Here is a 21,608-nt window from a genome sequence, read left to right on the forward strand (position 1 = left end):
GTGTGTATTCAAACATTATTTTATTTCTATTCCATATTCCACATTTCTATGCCATATTACCTTTAAAAAGGGTAAAAATTATGGAAAGTAAATCTGAAAGAACATACAAAGAGTGAGCAACTGAAAAAGATAGTTTTGTTTAAAAAAGAAAATGAAAAGAGGAAAGAAAGAGAGAGAAGTGTGAGATTTTAAGAGAAGAGGCTTGCAAAACAGATTTTAGCCTGGGAGGAAAAGAACTCCAGCAGAATTTCTACTTCTTTTGTTGTTGTTTTTATTGTTATTGTTGTTATTTAGTTTGTCTGTGCTGTGGGTTGTGCTCTAGATTGCTTTGGGACTCTGAGGAAAGGCCCAGCCTTCTCTCTTTTTCAACTAGCTGTACTCTATTTCTGCTTGATTTTGCGAGTGGGGAACGCAGGTTTATGTGACTGGATGGAAAACAGCCACAGGTGCTTATTCCAATGGTCAAGACAAACCAATACATAATTGCTGAACTTCCTGGGCTTTTGATATGCTAGCTGGACTTTTTATGCTGTCTTTTGTTTTGTCTTGCTGTGTTCTGATTTTTTTATTCTTGTTTACTTGAGGGAATATATACTGCGTACCATGAGTGTATTGGCAGATGGGATGACATGGCGGAATTGAGCATGGCTTTATGTAAGAGGCATCCAGCCACATGGGAGAAAGATAAGAGACTGTAACAGACAGTAAAGTGTGTGGGTTTATTACTACTGGGAAAAAAGTACCCCAAGGTTGATTGCTGAAAGATGAGACCAAGATGTTGGCAGACTAGATGTGGTAGTTCTGTAGGACGACCTTGGGACACATAAAGAGTCAAAACATCAAGACTTTGAGATGTTATCTCCTAACCTACAGAGCTGTGGGACGAAGACCAGAAAAGGACACTGTTGTTTATGTTCTGGTATGAAGTCTCTGTGGTGGGCGCTGTACTTAAAACATCCTGTGTGAAAAGCAGCTCTAGGTCACGTGGATTTACTTCCTTTAGTTAAGGTGAGATGAATACGTCAATGAAGGATTTCCAGAACTTGTCAGTGGTGTTCTAGCTATTGTCAGCAGTATTCCAGGTGTCGTGGTGTTGCCTTGCCCCTCTGCACCAAGACCCCTGCAATCTGTAAACTCCACGGTTCTAGTGGAATCATTTTCCTAGTAATGTTACATGAATGGTATTTACTGGAGTTGTGCAATGTGGTGGTCCTGACCCCTGAGCTTTGGCTTGTAATAGATAATGAATGAGATGTAGCTACACAAGCTCAAATTCTGTAGAAAGAACACTGTGTATCCCACAAAGTGTGATGGGAACCACTATAGGCTGGATTGGGTCCTCCATCCAAATCCACATATTGAAGCCCTAACCCTCATGTGACTAAGTGAGAGATGGAGTCCTCAACAAGGTGATTATGGTGTCCTGTCTTATGTTTAAGTCTTTAAGCCATTTTGGGTTTATTTTTGTGTATGGGGTGAGGGAGCGTTCCAACTTCATTGATTTACATGTAACTGTCCAGCTTCCCCAGTACCACTTGCTGAAGAGACTGTCTTTTCTCCATTGTCAAAGATTAATTGACTATAGGTGTGTGGGTTTATTTCTGGGCTCTCTATTCTGTTCCATTGGTCCATATGTCTGTGTTTGTGCCAGTACCATGCTGTGTTGATGACTGTAGCTCTGTAGTACTGTCTGAAGTCTGGGAGGGTTATTCCTCCAGCTCTGTTCTGTATCCTCAGGATTGCCTTGGTGCTTCTGGGTCTTTTGCGATTCCGTATAAATTTTAAGATTATTTGTTCTAGTTCTGTGGAAAATGTCCGAGGTAATTTGATAGGGATGATATTAGATCTGTAGATTGCTTTGAGTTGATATAGTCACACACAGGTATATCATGCAATAATTAAAAACAAAGGATGCTTAATAACATGGTAATATATGACAGGTGATAAAAGTAGAAGAGAAAATTGTACATAATCAGTAATCCTACTTAACATATGTGTTCATATATTTCATTAGTTAAAGAAGAGAATTAGAAAACAGGAAGCCAAAATATTATCGTGCTGCAAATCACAGTAAAAAAAAAAAAATCAAAGATTGTCCTAACTGGGATCATTTAATCCACCATGTTTGGTCATTTCAGAAATGAGGACTTAAAGTCTCAAAGTGGGCAAGACACTTCCTGAGTCACATTCATCATATTTACTGCAAAATTGTGATGATAGCTGATTACAACACCATTCTTTTCTCTTAACACATGGGGTACAACATTTCCTTTCATTGGGGATAAAAGAAAGATAATATTTGAGAAGACAGAGACCAACAGAAGGAAATGCCTAGTTGAAGTGTAGAAATTTATGATGGATAATATATTTTATTCCAGCTTCCAGAATCTATCTGAAGAGCATGAGTTTTCATTAAGTGTGTTTTTCATTGCAGATTAATTCATGTATTCTGTGCAAACTATAGGCATGATTAATAAATTACCATTTAATTCATTTGTTCATTCACTCTTCAAATATTATTGTATATCTACTATGTCCTGGGCATTATTCTAGATATTGGGGAAAACAATTAACAAAATACACACACACGTGTGAGTTCAGTTACTATATGATCCAGCAATCCCACTCCTGGGCATATATCCAGAGGGAATCTTAATTTAAAAAGATATATGCACCCCAGTGTTCATAGCAGCACTATTTACAATAGCCAAGACATGGAAACAACCTATATGTCCATCAATAGATGACTGGATAAAGACGTTGTGGTATATTTTTATAATGGAAGACTACTAAGCCATTAAAAAAAATAATAATAAAATAATGCCATTTGCGGCAACATGGATGGACCTGGTGAATGTTATTTGAAGTGAAGTAATCCAGAAAGAGAAAGAAAAATACCATATGATATCACTTATATGTGGAATCTAAAAAAAAAAGAGAGAAATGAACTTATTTACAAAACAGAAACAGACTCACAGACATAGAAAACAAACCTATGGTTACCGGGGGGGAAGGGGGTGGGAAGGGACAAACTGGGAGCTCGAGATTTGCAGATACTAGCTAATATATGAAAAATAGATTAAAAAAAACAACTGTATACTGTATAGCACAGGGAGATGTATTTAATATCTTGTAGTAACTTATGGTGAAAGAGAACATGAAAACAAATATATGTATGTTCCTGTATGGCTGAAGTATTGTGCTATACACCAGAAATTGACACAAAATTGTAAAGTGACTGTAGTTCAATAAATATATATTTTAAAAAATTAAATAAAGTTATAAAAATTAATTGCTTTGGAATTTTTATCTGCAAAGCAATCAAAATTGAAAACTTAGTGATTTATACCTCTACAATGGACAAAAGACAGACAACGGACAGAAACTTCAGTGAAGTACGGAATGTGTTAGATCCTAGTAAGTGTTGAGAAGTAAAATCCAATAAGGAAGAGCTAGGAATCATTTAGGGATAGGAAAAGGGGTGTCATTTTAGGTCAAGGGTCCAGGAGCATCTTCAGTGACAAGCCATCATCACTTGACTACAAATTTGAAAGAAATGTAGGTGAGCAGAGCAGGTACAAAGGCCCAGAGGCAGGGGCATGTTTGAGTGTGTGAGGACAAGTGGGTCAGTGCAGCCAGAGAGAAGTGAACAAAGAGGAGAGATAGAAAGAAACCAGATCATGTCAAAAGTCAGAGATTGGTTTATGACTTCAGCTTTTTCTCTGGGTGAGATGGAGACCCCTGGATGTACAGAGTAGAGCAGCATGGTCTGATAGTCCCTTCTCAGGCACAGACTGAAGCAGAAACAGAGAAGGCAGTGGAGTGGTTTGAAGATATTACAATGACTCAGGCATCTAAAGTGTGAGCATCCCTGCATCACCCCCACATGGATCCCACCTAATATGATAAACTAAAAACTCCTAATCTAATCTCATCCAGGCAGCCAACCAGATTAATACAGCCCCCTCCTCCCTATTCCCTTGGAAACAGGGCTCACCTTAGTTCTCTCAGGCTCAACTACCTGTTAGGTGGGATGTGGGCCAATTGCCACTTGTCTTCTTCACAGATTTCTTATACTAATTTTATTCATTGATCATTTTATTTTGTATTGATTTATTATGCAACCCAAACATATATTATGTAAACAAGTGTGTTTTCAAAAAGAAAACTACTGTTTATAAGAAAACCAATTGAAATCCTTTGGGAAAAATTAATGAAAGTAATTTGGTTTAAAAATACTGTTTAATTAGGTGAAGATGATTTTAAAGGCTAGGAGAGGGGGAAAATCTAGAAAGATGCTTTACTCATATTGCTTTGTGAGTCTCTTGCAGTAGAGTGTCCACTTCTAAGTCAACTGAACTAAATACACCTAAGGTGTGGGCAGAGCAAGAAAGATGAGAAGAAATCCAGTCAGCAGACCTGTATTCAGATAAAAGGCTCAGGCCAAAATCAAAGCATTGGTAAATACATGTGCAATTATTATTTTTTAATTAAAATAAAATAGTAAAGCCTAACTCATTATCTTTAAATGATTTTCTGCTTTAAACATACATTTTCAATTACTCAACCTACAACCCCTACTCCTGATAGACAGAGGGATTCTATTATAACATGTATAATGTCAGGTAATTAAGTAAAACTATAAAAATACAGTGTTTGGGACTTTTATCTGAAAACAATCATCACAAAAAATTAAATAGTGATTTATTCATCTGTAAACCATGGAATTATTGAAGCAAGTCTTTGCTATAGACTGTTCTGCTATATTCAAATATGCCTTAGCTAACTGGAAAATAAACTTTATTTTTTAACTGAATTATTTTTAAATTATTTATTTTTTTGTATCTTTTTCAGGGGAAGAAAATTAGATTTATTTATTTATTTGATCTTAATGGAGGTACTGGGGATTGAACCCAGGATCTCCTGCATGCTAAGCACCAATTACCACTGAGCTGATTACCACTAAATCAGAATTCCTATGATTCAGTCTTTCCCCATAGAAATGTATAAAAGTAATGAATATTTAAAATAGATAAAGGTAAACCTACCAAATTAAAAAAAAAAATTAGCTTGTTTCTCACAAATGCCCAGAGTGTTTATGTTAGAATTGTGAATATTCTAATGATGTATTTTTTTTAAATGTGAAAGCTAAGCATGTTTAGAATACAGAAAGGAGTACTTCAATGGCTCAACAGCTAGTATTCAAAGGTTTTGAACTTTGTGTGTTTCATTATATTATAAGACTTAAATAACATTATGGTTTTCCATAGAAAATCTTTCTAATTGAGGGGTAATTATGGAAATTGTACAGTTAAGTGATCCAAATGCAATATGAATAAAATGCTATCATTCCCCCCTCACTTTTCTAATGAATAGATATGGTGTCTTTGGTTGGACCAAATCCACCCTTTAACCAGGGTGCTGCCTTTACTCTGTCATATTCAAGGTTCTGGTAATCTGGCTACACAGTATCGCTGCTGGATTCAGTGTTCTCCTCAGGACATTTTTTATACCCAGCAGAGTTACGTAAAGTAGAGGGTATAAAGAGTTGGTAGAGGACACAGCAAATAAGTATCTGATCAGTAATAGCTGCAGATGTAATTTTTTCAGGAATTTAATTTCTCATCACATTGAAAGACATTAAAAGAGGATTTGATAATATGTCCAAACTCAGAGCAGTGTAATGTAGATATCAAACATGGGCTGTACTCTTGAACCAGGATTTGTTAGCTGGACAACCTAAAGCAATAATTCAGCCTCTTGAAGCCTCAGTAAATGTTCTGTATGTTTTCTCTATGAACTAAATGACATTAAAGAAAAGAAAAAACCAAACAGGATCTAGACAGAATAAGCACTAAGCAAATGACAGTTATTTTTATCATCAGTGCTGGCATTCATTGACCTTATTATGCCCAAAACACTGACTATGTTGTCATCAGCGATGGCAATTTAACAACCCTTATAATGCAAGAGAAACATTAAGAAAGAAAAGCAGTATATCATATGAGAGATGTAATCAAACATGTTCTTAAATTGGCACATGCTTCTGTTAACTGAACAATATTCTCAAAGTACAAAAGACAAGATCTTTATTCAAAGTGTCTTCATTTGTATGTATATCCACTTGAATTCTCCAAAGCCTCTTAAAATCAAACAAAATTGAAACTACGTATTTATTTATCCCTCCCAATCTTTACCTCTCTTCCAGCATCCCTTTGCTTCTGCACTTTTATAGTTAGATGGTGGTTCCCCAGCTCTTGTCCTCACTCTATCCCTGAGACAACTCTTTCCTTGAAAATACTTGGGAGGGGAAAATAAACTTCCTCCCATGGGCTCCACTTAAAATGAAATCACATGTGCACGTATTCTTAATAAATGTCTTCTTATATATCTAAATTTTTCTGCACACTTACAGAATCAGTTTCTTCATCCATAAATCTGACCATTTCAGCACTCACAATTTTAGGAAAATCATGGCTTATGTGATATTTAAGTCATCTGTCAAGGGTTTTTAACATCCATTTTTAGTCTCTCTCTTATCTGGTGGTATTTTTCTGTTTATGAGAGAGTCATAATTTCCACACATAACCCTCTTAACTTTCTGAAGCACTGAGAATTGAGTTTCTCCTGAAATGAATTATTGTTTGGTACTGACATCAACCTTCCTTCCTTCAAAACTCTCCATCATGTGTGTCTTCCATGATGATCTCCAAACACAACAGCTTTATAAGGATCCAAAAGCTCCTGTATCCCAGCACCCTGCTCTGAGCCCCACATCATCTTTCTTCTTTTACCTAAAATAAAATAAAAGAGCTGGTTGACCTTAGGCTCAAAACATTAACCATTATTCACTAAATAAAGACCTATGACTACCAACTCTGAGTTAGGCTTGACTGAGTTGCCACCTATGAGTGTTGCTAAGTCCAAACTCATTCTACTCGCCATACAACAGGCCAATAAATGAGATGAGGTTTTGGGGCAAGGAATAATGACTTTATTTGAAAAGCCGGCAGATGGAGAAGATCTCAGACTAATGTCCTGGAGAACCATCTTCCCCAAGTCAGAATTCAGCCTCCTTTTATACTAAAAAGGGGAGGAGGGTGTGGTTGGTGGTTGCAAACATCTTGGTATTGGAGTCCTTTTTTATTGCAGCTGTCCAGTAAGTCAGGTTAGGATGTTCCTGCAAACTTCCAGCAAGACAAATGTCTTTCTCTGTTCTGCAACTTTTTATCTTTATATGAATGGAACTATGTTGTACCCTTAAAGGTCACAGCCTTGAGAATGGGCTCTCCTATATATTTCAGGCTCTAGGCAACATTCTTTTACAAAAGGTGCAGAACCATCATGACTGAGCACAGGAAACAGAGCCCAGGGTTAGAGCTAAAGGAGCAGATCTCATACGGAGTCAGATTTGTCCTTCCCTATTACACGAAGATTAACTCAGCTGTCTCTCAGCAACCACAATGTAAATCATCTGCATTTGTCACCTTTTAAAGGGTTATATCTAAAATTAATTTTTGTCTCCTCTTTCTGGGGTACCTACTACCTATGTCATGCTTCTATCCATCCACTGCAACAAAGGACTGTTACTGACCCTTGTCTTCACCCAATGTATGTTACAATGTGTCAGTTCATCCCCAACAGATCATCTAAATGCAGTGGCAATCATCTCAGATTTAACCCCTCTAGGGGAGCAGGGTGAATATTTAAGCCCTCTCTTGCCTACTAGAATTATTGTATTTATTCTTGCTTGGATAACTGTCATCACCACATATCGCCATGCTATCTTTATATTTAAGAGGTTAACCAGACTTCCCCAAAGTGCATTTCCTATACATCACATAGTCTATATTTTAGTCGATCCACCCATACACACCCCCAAGATTGGGTTAATATTCATGCATTGTTTTAAGGTGCTGCAGCATTAGGAGACAGTGCTTCCTTTTTTACAGCTGAGTGTGTGTCACAACCGCACACTCTATCATAAATCTGGTATATCAACACCGGGTTGAGCAAAGTGTGTTGGAACTGTGTGGTGCACTTATACATGGATATTTTTCAATAGTAACTACTCTAGTACTCAGATTAAAGCTTGACTGTTTAATAGAGCCACATGCCTCTGATTCTCTGGCTGTGTTGTTATATCTAAGGATTATTTTAAGCTGCACTACGCTGGCACCATGAGTCATAACAACACAGCTTTCCTCTTTGTCTCATCTTGATAAACAACTACTGTGAAATAAATATTGCAGACTTTATTTCTAAAATATTGTACCTTCTGTTCTAGATTAATTCACACTCTGTACCCAAAACTTAGAATCAGCTGAGGAGGGCTGACATGTCAGTGGGAGGTTAGAACAAGGCACTTTGATGTGGACAAGCATTTCGTGAACTAAGGGTAACGGCATTGATCTAATGTGCCTCGAATGGCTCACGGGTTCAGGGCCAAGGACAGATGTGACGTAGGTGGACAGCTAGTGACATAGTCTAGGCTCCATCCCAAGGGTCCCACTCACTCCATGGAGCAGCAGAATGCTACCCATAGAACCATGGCTGTTATTACATCAAAAGTGTAGAAAAACATGGGAAGATAAGACCAAAAAGTATCAGTAATGTCAGAAGGATTCTTAAGGTTTTCATTCAGTAGTTAAACACTGAGTCTGAGCCAGGGAGAATGTTTTCTTCTTTGTGACAAAAGTGCTTAACTCTTGCAAAATGATGAAAAGCCAAGAATGCTGTTGGAAGAACCTTAGCTTCTTCAACAGAACTGCCGATGGAGTTGCGCCCTCTCTGTAACCAGCACAGAGCCTCCATTCCATCCCTGAGGCTGGAAGCCAGGAAGAGGCTCATTTCCTTGTCTAGCAGGAGGTCAAGGATTGGCCCAATCCCAACCACACAGACTGCGCTGTAGGACCAGTGACTACCTTTCAGAGTCAAGAAACAGGTTAAAGCAGGGCTTGTAAACGCAAATGCCTGGAGGGAATAGGCTGATAAGCTAATCAGGGAACCAATTTCTACTATGCAGTTTAGCCACATAGCAGAAAAATGATAAATGACCTTACGCCTCAGTGTTGAAGGAACGATACAGAGTAACTGTCACCAAGTGAAAAAGTCACTACCTGAGTGAACAGCTCTAAATCATGCTATCTAAAAACATGGGCCTGGTGGACTAGAGGGGTTTTTTTTCCCCCAAAAAAAGGTCATTAATTTGATTCTTTAGGTGAATTGTCCTGGAGTTGATGACTAAGGTGATTTTCTAAACCAGTGTAAGAATCTCAAAGAACAGCCTGGCAACTGCTAACTCTTGGAAAGAGGCTTTGTGTTCATCTATAGAGGCTGTGTCATCACCTTCTCAGGTTTCTGTTCATTTGGGGTTTATTCTGTGATTCCACTTGGAGTCTTTTAACCTGTGAGCACCTTTCTCTGAAGGTCTGGGGTGACGTGGTTTGACATCAGCTTAGAATGGATCACCAGCCTTTGGAAAATTGGGCCGGTTTAAAGTAAAGGAGGCGCTATCTGAATCCCAACAAAGTCCTTCAGAAAACAGTCCTGGGATTTGGGCCCAAAGTCTTACAGTTACAGACTCCACAATTTTCCCCAAAATGCCTCTTTAACTGAAGTGAAAGCAGTCAGTGGTAATAAGTCAATGATTCCTTGCGACTGTCAGTCTTCTTTAGTCTTTTCTTTCAATTTGCACCTGCAAAAAAGAATATCTAAATCCTGTAAGACCAATGGAAAATTATTATAGACAATTATCTCCCATACCCGGTGTTGATAATAACATCTGCATATACCAGATTTATGAGCGTTTACAATTGTGACACACACTGTTGTCAAAATACCACGTACTGCTGGTCTCACACATCTGAGTTTCACCATGGACTGTGTCAACTGTTGGGATACATGTCTCTGTGGACCTCTTGTGTTCCCACATGGCTTGTTAGTGAGGCATTCATTGACTGTCCTTTGTTATAGAAAACTGTCATGGGTGTTTATCTAGTGAACAGCCTTGGAAGACAGAGACAGTATCTCCCTCTGGAACAAAGGCTAAGCGTGCTTCTCCCATTATAAGAAATGGGTTTTTCCCAAGTTCAACACACCGAGTTTTGAGTTGACACCCACTAGGCTGATTCCTATCACCCTGTGAGGCTGGAGGCCAAAGAAAATGGACACAAGTATGCTGATGCTGCTGGCCCTCAGTGATAAAGTCCTTTGTGCCTGACCTGGAAGTCTTGTGTCTTCCACCAGCATCAATGACATTGTTGCTGTCCACCTTCTCAGCTTCCAAGGAGGGAAGACTCTCAGGAGCTTCCCAGTTCTCGACAGTGCTGTGCCCACGGCAGAATGCTGGCCGGTTACATGCAGCTGGCTCTGGGGCACATGCTGGGACATTCTCCTGCCTTCCTTCAGCCCCCCTGAAAGTTCTGATCTCAGTAAGACTTGATTACCCTCCCAGATTACTCTGCTTTGCTCTTGGCTCAGCTTGCCCCTTCCATTTGTCTGCAAGCTAGACCTCAGTGTTCTCCATGTTCTCCACCCACCCACCATACTGTAGTACTTTAATTCATGTCATTCTCTTTGTTAACTCTTCGTGGCAGGGACTGTGGCTCCCTAGAGAGGTTGAAACAGCACATATTTTTTCATTCCTTCACAAAACTATAGAATAATTTAGTATCCTAAATACATACTTCTGATTACTGTCATTTGTTTATAATCTAGATAGCAATTATTTTCCTGTTGCTTGTAATGACCAAGATGAGGTGCCTCAACAAATTTTCTTTTCACTTTTTGCAGAAAATCCCAACAATGTTCTTCCAAAATAGTCTCTGACTCCCTCGGGGTCCTGTGTCCTCCTCTGGCTTTGGCTTCCTGACTCTGCTGTCGTATTTTCTCTTCTATGTCTTGCAGTTGTTTATTTATTGCTTCTCTCGCATTAACTCAAACTTGACACTGAGCCCCTTATCTTGATTTTCACTGAGGCTAAAATATACCGTATGAGATCAACGCACATGTATGAGATTTATTAAAGATTTTCAGAAAGATTGGACCACATTGAAGACATAGGGGTTAGGAGATGGTTTCGTCCTTCCTGTTGTGGACGGGATATTTAATGTGCAGTCTATAGTCCAGTGACTGTGATGCGTGTTCTCACTCTGTCCACCCTTAGGTCCACTCTGCCTTCCCCTGTCCTGCTGAGCCCCAGGACAGGGAACTGCGTCACTCAGGTTCACATGTCAATTCAGTCCAATAGGAGGTGAAGCTGGAACTCAGAGCACAGTAGAGGAAGGGAAGATTCTCTCCCCCACTCTCTCTCTACCCCGCCATAGCCTGGCAGACGCCACATTCCTCTGTCAAGGCCCAGAGGTCCCGCCCAGCCCTTTTAGGCAGAGGGTGCTGATGCTTTAGTGCCACTGCTACACCCTGGGTGCCTCGCATCCCTGTGGATTCCTCTGCCTGTTGTTCTGAAAACAGTTCCTTCACTAAGCCACCTGTAGTTAATTTTTTTTAATTTTTAAAAATCTTTTATTTTATATATATTTTTAAAGGTTACTTTTCTTTTACAGTTATGACAAAATATTGGCTATATTCCCCATGTTGTACAATTAAATCATTTTTAATTTGTCTGATCACCAATGGCTTGAGATCTTATTTCATAGTCTGAAATGGTTAACATGTGAGAAGACAGAACTGTTCTAATAATTCAGACACATTGAGAAAAAAGTGTGACTATCTTATTCTTGCACGTAGTGGACTTTTTGAGTGTATCCTCTGTCTCCTTCTGGTAACCCACCTGATACATCCAAGCACTAAAAATACATGGCTCCTAATCTCAATTTTCCAGCGAAGAGGATTAAACTCAAGGAGAGTAAGTGACTTGCCCAAGATCACTCAACCCCTGAGGGGAAGAGGCAGAATGTGACTGTGAATGAGTTGTTTCCAGAGCCTGCTCTGGTTTTACAATGTCAGACCACCTCTCCAATGATGTCCTGTAATTCAGCTGATTGGCTTCATGAACGGGTTTGCTGTAAAAGCCAGCTTGCTCTGAAGTACTTTTCTAAAAGCAGAATTCTGCAAAGCTTTCTCAGGTAATTAACCAGTATTAAAATCAAAAACCCGTAATTCATATTTATCTCTCTCTCTCCATCACTTTACTAAGAAAAAAAAATTAGAGACAGGAGTGAACATTTTAAGTAACGAAGACAAGTACTAGAATGTCAATAAAAGATACTCTCTGAGGATGATTTTAAATTTACTTTTGTTAGAAACTGCTGAGGAAGTCTTGGCCCATGCAGAGAAAAACCATCAAGGTTGGTTTCAGGAGGATGAAATTAAGCTTGTTCTCATTGGTTGCTCAGGAACACAGACCAGAGCACCATTCTCTGTGTAACTGTTGAACAAATGACTGTCTTTGCTGGCTGATATCACAGACATCTTATGGAAATTTAAAATCGATTCCTTCCAATTATCTCCATCATATTCACTGTATTTCTCCACATATTAATATTTGAGCTTTTCTCTAAATCCCATGCCTAATTTTACTTAAAATGATTTTTTTTAGAAATCCAGTTGACAGCTTGGGCATTTTATAAGAAATTTTATCATGTCCCTTTTTGTTCTTTTGCATATGTAGCATGAGAATATTGTTTCCAAACATATTTGGAGGAAAAATCAACTCCCTCTCTTTTAATGTCAATGTCTGTTACAAACACATATATGCATTCCAGTACATTTAAATACCTGTGAAAATTCACCTGGCTAGAATGATTCAAATAGCAGCTCTGGGTTCCATAGTCAGTTTCCTATAGATAAGAGTGACTTTTAGATTATTTGTTTTCAGTAAGTACATGTTTCAGACATTTTGTGGAAAATAGAAACTTAAGGCTAAATAACTGAATTTTGTCTGAATTTTCTGCCACATCTGACAAAAGGTCTGTAAACCAAAATGTTCAGCAATAGCAATATTGAAAGAATGTTCAATTATAAATGGTCAAAAGGCATAGTAAATACAGGGAACATTACAAAAAACACACAGACTTCAAGTACCATTAAAGAACCATAAAGTATCTGTGCCAGGAACATCAGGACCCCAAACAAAGAAACTACTGGACTTTTAAAGCGGATTCTCGGGAACTGGACTGAGTCACAGCCAGGTTCATCGTGAAGCTCGGCTTGCCCTGCCCAGCATACGTCACTCTGACTTTGAGCAGCAAAACTACAGTGGGACTTAGCAAGGTGAAGAGGCAGCAGGTCATCGTGACAGGAAGCTGAGGCATTCCTTTTAAAGGACAACCAGCTCTCTCTTTTCCAGCTTTTTTGATGCTCTTAACAGAACTAAAGGTTGGATTGTTCATTCCAAACAAGAACCTGCAGATCGCTGCTCTGAATCACCTATCTCAGCTACAGCTGTCGTCACTGCTCTCTTGTTAGCGCAGAATGTGAGCCTTCCCTTTGCTTTCATCCTATGCATGTTCAGATATCTGTGCGCTTTTGTACAGGAGAAGAGCAAGAGTGCCCATTGATGCGCATATGTGTAGAGATGCCTTTGTGTGCTGGATATATAGATAGATAGGGAGATAGATAAATGGATAGATACATAGATGATTGATAGAAAGATAGAAAAATGTTTCAAAAATTTGAAAAATATGAATACATTTTAATGCAGTTTCAGAAGCTCTGGTTTATACACAAGTTTTTTCCTCCCAATTAATATGTATAAACTCTGGCAAAAACAGTCCTTCATTTCTATTTTGTCCTCAGTGTCAAATTCATTTTCTCCTTCCTGGCTCTCACTTCATTCCTTCCCAGTTACAGGATACCTCCTGCAGTTCTATTTTTTTTTTTTTTCAGGAAACTAAGTACTTTCAGATATTTCAAGGTATAAAAATAAGCTCTGCCATGAAACTGGGAAATCAAGTAAGAGAACAAAACACAGAATATAACTCTCCTTCTAAAAAGTGTCATTATTGAATAAACTTTGAAGTCTAATTTGTTAAAGTATTTCTTTAAGTCTTCCTGTCACTATAAAAAGAGGTTTACTTTATATTTTATTTGACAAAACTGTCAGAACATTTCTCAGGATTCCAAAACAATGTTTAAGAAAGGTCTATGGGGTACTTTACATTGAGTTGATATTCAAAAACTGCTTGTTACATTTTATTGCAAGAATAGGATAAATAATACATACAAATACACATGTGATTGAAATGACAGATTTCCATATAGAAAATAAAAGCTCACATAGACATTTTAAACTAATTCAACTATTTGAATTCCGTCTGGAACCAGAATAATATCCTTTGGGATTCAGTATCACTTCACTTCAAAAGCTGAAAATGTTTCTTAGAATTTTAGAAAGGGATCCTTGAGAACAGCTAATCTACGGCTTTCCCAGGTGCTGAAATTTTGGATTAATTGAAAGCTCATCCTGAATCATAAAGAGAAAAAAAAAATCTCCTTTCTATTTGAAGTGGGTACTGGGGATCTGTAATACTGTCAAATACAGTCTGCATCATCCTTTCCACAAAACCACCAGTAGGGAAGGCTCTGTTTTTATTTCAAAAAAACAAAACAAAGATAAGCAAGTCCTCCAGATTTAAAAGCTTTGTTTGAAATCCACTGAGCTGGACCAGTCGCCTGATACCATGATCTCTCAGAAGAAGCTATGACCTCTACAGAATACAAGTCTAAAGTCAAAGCTAGTTAATATCAAGGTTGGGACTACAGGCTCACTTGTTTAGTCTTTTTATCTCTATTTAACTAACTTTACTTTGATATTTAAATGTCAGTCATCAACTGTTACTTACTGCATGGATGGTCATTTATTCAAAAAATATAGTCAACAGCATTGCCCACTAAAAATAATCATCTTTTCTTAATTTTGTTATACTATCATAAGAGCTATCTTTACACAGTAGGAAAATGCATTAAGGAGCTAAAAGATAAATTCAGTAACAAAATGAGTCGCAATCTTGGTACCTATCTTTCTTCTTTATCCTCTTCCCTCTCTGATTCTTGATAATAAACTCTGGAATATCACCCAACCCCTGGAGAGGTCCAGGATTTCCAAAGAACACAGTCATGAGGGCAGCAATCTATTTGGAAGTAGTGGTGGGAACAGCGAAGCAAATGTCTTATGCAGATTTCAGCTGTATCGTGGGAGGCACAGATAGAAGACTGATGAAGACTGGGGGATGGCCAATTCCTTGTGATTCCACTATGAATCATCTGACCTCCTTTCATTGTGTGATTTCTCAGTGTAACTCTTCATAATAATTTTCGTGGTTCTATCTTAGCCCTTTTTTCTCCCTTACCTTGTGGACACCTAGAGATATACTACAATGCTCACCTTACTTCATTCACTCTTCCCACTGATAACTAAAAAGCTCTTTGATATTTTGTTCCTCTTATATCTTATCCAGATTTTTTAGTTTCTTTTTGTAGAAGACTTGATCTGAATAATTTAGCCAACTATTTCCCAAGAAGAGCAAACCAAAATAATCTCTCAATTATTGTGCCTTGATGACATCTACTCCAAGCACTTATATTCTGTCAAAATTGTTAATTACAGTCTTCATAGGAGGGTGGAGTCATCCATAATTCTAGCAAGAATAGAACACATTGACACTTACTGCAAAGAACTTGATATTGATGGAGTGAAAAGATAGCTGGACTGAGTGGGAAAAAAAATTGAATAGGAAATTTCAGTTTGTTTTAGACCAAACAGTAAGGCTTTCCTCCATCAATGTTGGCAACTCAGAAATAAAAGCATGAGAATCGAAGGTGTATTTTACCCAGGGGCGATGATTGACAAACAAAGGATTAAAAAATGAGATTATCATTAATGTGCAGGTCTATGATAGGAAGGCAGGAAAAAGAAATTAAAAGGAAACTGACAGATTATGAATAGGAGGAATTCAAAAGCCAAATATCAAAGAGTGACAAGTGTGTAGGAAATATTGAAGGAAGGAGGAGATTTTAAAACCCCTAATCTGATAGAAAATGTAGATCATTTCTAACAAGGTACAAAAGAAGAGTTGTTCCCGGTGTGACTGAATAGACGAAGATCACTGGAGCAGGAAGGCAGAAGCTCTGTGAAAGTATTTTGATTTTGTTTTGAATGCTAACATTTTTTTCTTAAAAAAGCATGATCAGAAATTAATATTTTGGGAGGGGTGGGAATAGCTCAGTGGTAAAGTGCATGCTTAGCATGCACGAAGTCTTGGGTTCAATCCCCAGTACCTCCATTTAAAAAACTAATATTCTGATAAAATTTCAGATGTCTTCTGGTGATGGGTAAATGTGTATGCCAACTTGACTAACCACAGGGTGCCCAGGTTAAACGTTATTTCTGGGTGTCTACAAGGGTGTTTCAGGATGAGATTAGCCTGTGAATCAGTGGACTCAGTATAAGTTGCCCTCCCCAATGTGCATGAGCTTCATCTGATCCATTAGCGATCTGCATAGAACAAAAAGCAGAGGAAGGAATTTTACCCTTTTTGGGGGGAGGAGGTGTTGAGTTAATTGAGCTTGGATACCTCATTTAATCATCTATGACCCTCAGACTGGGATTTACACCATCAGCTCCCCAGGTTCTCAGGCCTTTGGATTTGGACTACATTACAACACCAGCTTTCCCAGGTTCCAGTTTGCAGAAGGTAGATCATTGGAACTTCGCACTCTTCATAACTGTGTGAGCCAATTCCTCATACTCAAACTTGAATCAATCAATAATCACCTACTCGTTCTATTTCTGTCGCTCACCTTGATTAATACACTTCTTGTAGATCATAAACTTAATTTTTGAAAAAAGTATTTTACTTCAGCAGAATATTCCTTTTTACTGCTCACTCATGTTGACATTTAGCCAAAATATGTATTTTTTTTATTTCCAGCTTATAGATAAATGTTATACAAAAGCATAATACAGGCATCTGGATCATACAGATAAGTCTCCTCAAAGACTTAAAGTCTCCTCTAAACCTTCTCAAAGGTTAGTTCTTTTCTGTTCTAGCAGTGTTTTCCAAATCAAGGCAAACATATAAGAAATGCACACCTCACGTCTGAAAATCTTGGCAATTTCCACTGGTGTGTAGATAGGCTTTGTAACATTTTAAATTTGTATTTGTTTAACGTGTATTAGAGAAAAACTGGCACCTCAAATCCATAATTTAATTGCCTACATATTCAGGCTGTTAACTAGACATAGCCTATCTAAATAAAAAATTAAATGAACAATATTATAGTTCAAATACTGTTAGCAAAAATCATGAAAGCAGTAAATGACTGTTTGAAAGATCGAATTACTTAATATTGACTCCTAAAAAGTCATGTTTGCTCTGATCTATATCTGGCCCCAAATCTTCCTGTAATATATGAAGGAAAAATGTATATAGTTCCCCATGAAAATGCACATCCAGTGTAGATTGTATGGAATGTATTATAAAAAGGATGTCTCAGCGTATGAATTTTAACCCACGATTCTTGTTAATTCTTCTCTTGTACGAAATGTCCTGCTGATGGGTCACTGGAAGGACCTTGACTTTGACTTTGAATGAGATGAAAACTACTGGACAGTCTTGAGTGCAAAGGATCTGATTCATATTTTTAAAGGATTATTTTTAAAGGTGCGGTATAGGTAAAGGTGCAAGAAGGGAGACCAGGGAGGAGTCTCATGCAATAAACTCAGGCAGGAGATGAGAGTGCTTTCACCAGAATGGCAACAGGAAAGGTGGCTCACACAGGGAATAAAATCAGGAAATATTTGAATAACAGTACAACGTAATTTGCTGACAGATTTTATATGAATTACGATAGAGAAAAATGAAGAATTCTTCTATATGTTCAAAGAGACCAGCTTAAGTTACAATTTTAAGGCTACAATTTCTACTTACAAGTGAAGGAAACAAAACTCTACCTAGATGGAAGAGACCTGGCATTGAAGTACAATTAGTTTGTGGAGCAACAAGAATCCAGGCACCGAAACTCAAAATCGTTGTTGTTGTTGTCGTTGTCGTTGTCATTGTCATTGTTTTTGCCGTACCTACGTTGCTTCTCAATGTACTGTTTAGGCCATTTAAACTTAAGCCGTGAACATTTTGCCCAGTACAATCATACGGCATCAGAACTTCCAAAACTTCTGAGTAACATCTGCCTTCCGCGGTTGACTGTTTTTGAATGAGATGCTGTAAAATTATCAGAGGGTTCGCAGGTTCTCCAGGATGTAACCTCACAACGTATCATGTATTTTTTCACTCAGTTGCTGAGGCGGAGGAAAGACTGTTACGATACGCTGTGAATGAACTCATCCTTTCTTCAACAAAGAAAGAACAGTTCTGGGTGAGATGCTTTCATGTTTCTCCTCACTTTTTACAATCTCAGTGACCACTGCAAACAAATGAGAAGTGCTGTGGAAAAGCTGAGAGAAGCAACTGTATTAAGGCAGCTGTGTGAATTTTCGTTCTGACAGCTTCCTCTCCAGCTCCTTCTCTTTGAGAGGGTAAAACTTCTCATTTAATACAAGAAAGCAATTTGACCTAAGAGTCCTTGAATTAAATCTTCAGAATAAAAGGAAGTTCAGACACGGTTTGATGAGCCATAGGAGCAACACAAGCCGCAGTCTTCAGGTCCACGTCAATCGATGTGGCAACACATTCCCAAGAGCTCCTTCCCATGGCGCCCTTTGATTGCAGGCAGCATTCAGAACTGAAGGATGATGACACACCAGAGGTGCAGGCATCCTCAGAGGCTATGGGGACAAGCTGGTTGGCAGCAAACTGCACCTCCCTGGTCCACTGAATGATGAATTGACTGAACCCACTTCAGGCTTTCTGTTCTTGAGCTTAGTGGGAAAAAATGGAACATTGAAATGAATTCCAGGAAAACAGCCAGGTCCAAAATTAAGGTGATCATTTGGACTTATGTCTTATAAGTTAACCAATAGTGTTTTCGTAGCCTGGATTTTCCGTATGCAACCCTTAGATCATAAGGTCCAAACATAATTATAGGATAACCTGTGAAGCCTCCATTAACACTTAGATGACCATGGAACGCATACCAAGAAGAAGGGATAACATTTTTGTGGTGAGAATGAGACAGTGGCAGGAAAGTAATGAGATTTGGGTTTTATATGGTGTTTATGTGGATTTATCACATCCATTTATGGCTATGCCTTGTATACATCTGTTTTGTAGACAACTTAGATGGCTGGAAAGTGAACTAGGATTGCCAGGAATAGAAAAAAAATGGATATAAAACTTAACACTGTTTCTAAAACACTGTTGATGAAAATTAATCAGATAAAATACAGGATACTCAGTTCAATTGGAATTTCAGACAGACCATAAGTAATTTTTAGTATAAATGTGTTGTAAAAATTGTAGTTTTTTTAAGTTCGTTTATTGTGCATTTTAGTATTATTTAGAATTTCATATTATCTAGTATTGCAGATTTTAGCATTTAAGTATGGCCTAGATACTGCGTGGAGAATTCTTAAGCTAAAAATTTTGTTGATGTCTATATGAATTTCAAAATGAACTGTGCACAATGTATTTTTATTTCCTAAATCTGGCAAACTTAGGTGGAAAGAGGGCATTTGGGATAAATCAGCAAAGTTTTGAGGAGAACATGTTTTCCAGGAAGTTGGGCCACTTGTTGGAGTGTCATTCTTGTCACTGATCAGCTGTGTGATGGTGAGCTTGTCCGACTCTCAGTTCTCAGCTGCCAGTCAAATCATCTAAAGCACTGTTGGTTCCAGTTTTATGATGTGTATATACTCAAAACTGAAATGTCCTGTTATACGAAAACCATCACTCTGGATTATTAAGCTAAACACGACCAGCAACCAGTAATTGAGACTTTTTAAGGAGCTGTACAAAGCACTGTATTTGTAGGGTATTAATCACTTAACCCTAGATAATCTATTAAGACAATAACATCGTTGGAATTACCACTCCCCATTTTACAGATGAGAAGACTCTGCTTCAAAGTTGAAATAGCTTGCTTTGAGGACACACAGCTCCTAAGTGGCAGGTCCAGGGTTTACACAGAGATCCTGATAACACCAAAGCTTCCACTTGGTCACACAGTTCTTTCCAGTGACGCTTAAAGCAGATCTGACAACTATCCAGCCTTCTTCATCGCCTTTAATGTATTATATAGACAGTCAACCTTGGATGTATTTATCTGCATGAAAAAGAAGAACAAAGGCAAAGCACTGACTTTTCCCATACATATAAACAGGAAATAGAGATCAACCGCTATTTTGCCAACTTGCCTTTAACTCCAGAAGGCTTTTTTTTTTTCCCCTTGGTAGTTTCATTTCTGCAGAGCCTCACTTTAAAAGAAAATTAAGAACCAGTTGGCAGAGCCTAAACTAGTCTCAGTTGTCTGGCAAAGCATCCAGTGAAAGACCACAGGTTCACAGTCTGAGTTAATAAAGATGCAGCTCATGCCGTGTGGTGCCCAGCAGTTTTCAGTGTGGCTGAAGGATGGGAGATGCCAAGAGTATTTTAGGAAATGCAATCAAGCTAGTCCAGGAATAAACCCATTAATGATAAAATCAATCACACGTTGCCAAGTCACTGAAAGCACTTTTCATTGTCCTAAGCATCACATACAATCGCTGCTTGATTAATTGCTATGTCTAGAAAATGACAGGCAAAATACAATATTCCAAAGTAGCACACCATCATAAATAGAACATAAATGACTTTATGACGTCATTAAACTGTCAGCGCACTTTTACCAAAATACAATGTTAATTAAAAAAAAAAAGGAAAACCTCTTCTAGCATTTATGACCCTTTCTGCAACGAGAAGGATGTGAGCAGACATGTAGCAAATGCCATGAGACAGAAAACCACGACACCTGAGGTGAAGCAGATTCAGTTCTGCTACAATTGAATGGAGGTGCAGGGAATGAGGCCACGAGTTTCCAGCAGGAGGGAGAATGAGGTTGCTAATGAATATTGATGAGAGTATTGAATAATAATGAGAATAATGTTGCTGCTTGTTGAGGGAGGAAAGGCTTGGTTTGGATTCATTTCCCACCACTACATGGTGCTAGGGACCAAGAAAACAACTGGCAGTGCTCGCTTCAGCAGCATGTATACTACAATTGGACCGATACAGAAAAGGTTAGCATGGCCCCTGTGTAAGGATGGCATGCAAATTCGTGAAGCGTTCCATATTTATACACAAATTAACTTATTTACAAAACAGAAACAGACTCAGACATAGAAAACAAACTCATGGTTTACAGGTAGGCAGTGGCCTTAGAAGGGATAAATTGAGAATTCGAGATTTGCAGATACTAACTACTATATATAAACTAAGTAAACAACTTTCTTCTGCATAGCACAGGGAACTATATTCAATATCTTGTAGTAACCAATAGTGAAAAAGAATATGAAAATGAATATATGTATCTATATGTATGACTGAAACATTATGCTGTACACCAGAAATTGCCACAAGATTATAAATTGACTCTACTTTAATAAAATAAATAAGAATAATTAACAAACTGGCCAAATCTTGGCACCTGATTAAGGAAGTCCAACTCCCTTAAAAGAAATTCTAATGTGTCAAGAGTACAGGCAAACAAAATTG

At 38.1% G+C, this 21,608-nt stretch overlaps 1 non-coding gene across 1 annotated transcript; it reads left to right on the forward strand.

Annotated features, from left to right (window-relative positions):
- Nucleotides 1-21,084: 21,084 nt before the first annotated feature.
- Nucleotides 21,085-21,191, forward strand: LOC123616991 (U6 spliceosomal RNA). Its single transcript, XR_006725083.1, has one exon. It is a non-coding gene; the product is annotated as a U6 spliceosomal RNA (small nuclear RNA).
- The last annotated feature ends 417 nt before the right edge of the window (nucleotides 21,192-21,608 follow it).

Source organism: Camelus bactrianus, chromosome 2, assembly GCF_048773025.1.
Source record: "Camelus bactrianus isolate YW-2024 breed Bactrian camel chromosome 2, ASM4877302v1, whole genome shotgun sequence".
Lineage (NCBI taxonomy): Eukaryota > Metazoa > Chordata > Mammalia > Artiodactyla > Camelidae > Camelus > Camelus bactrianus.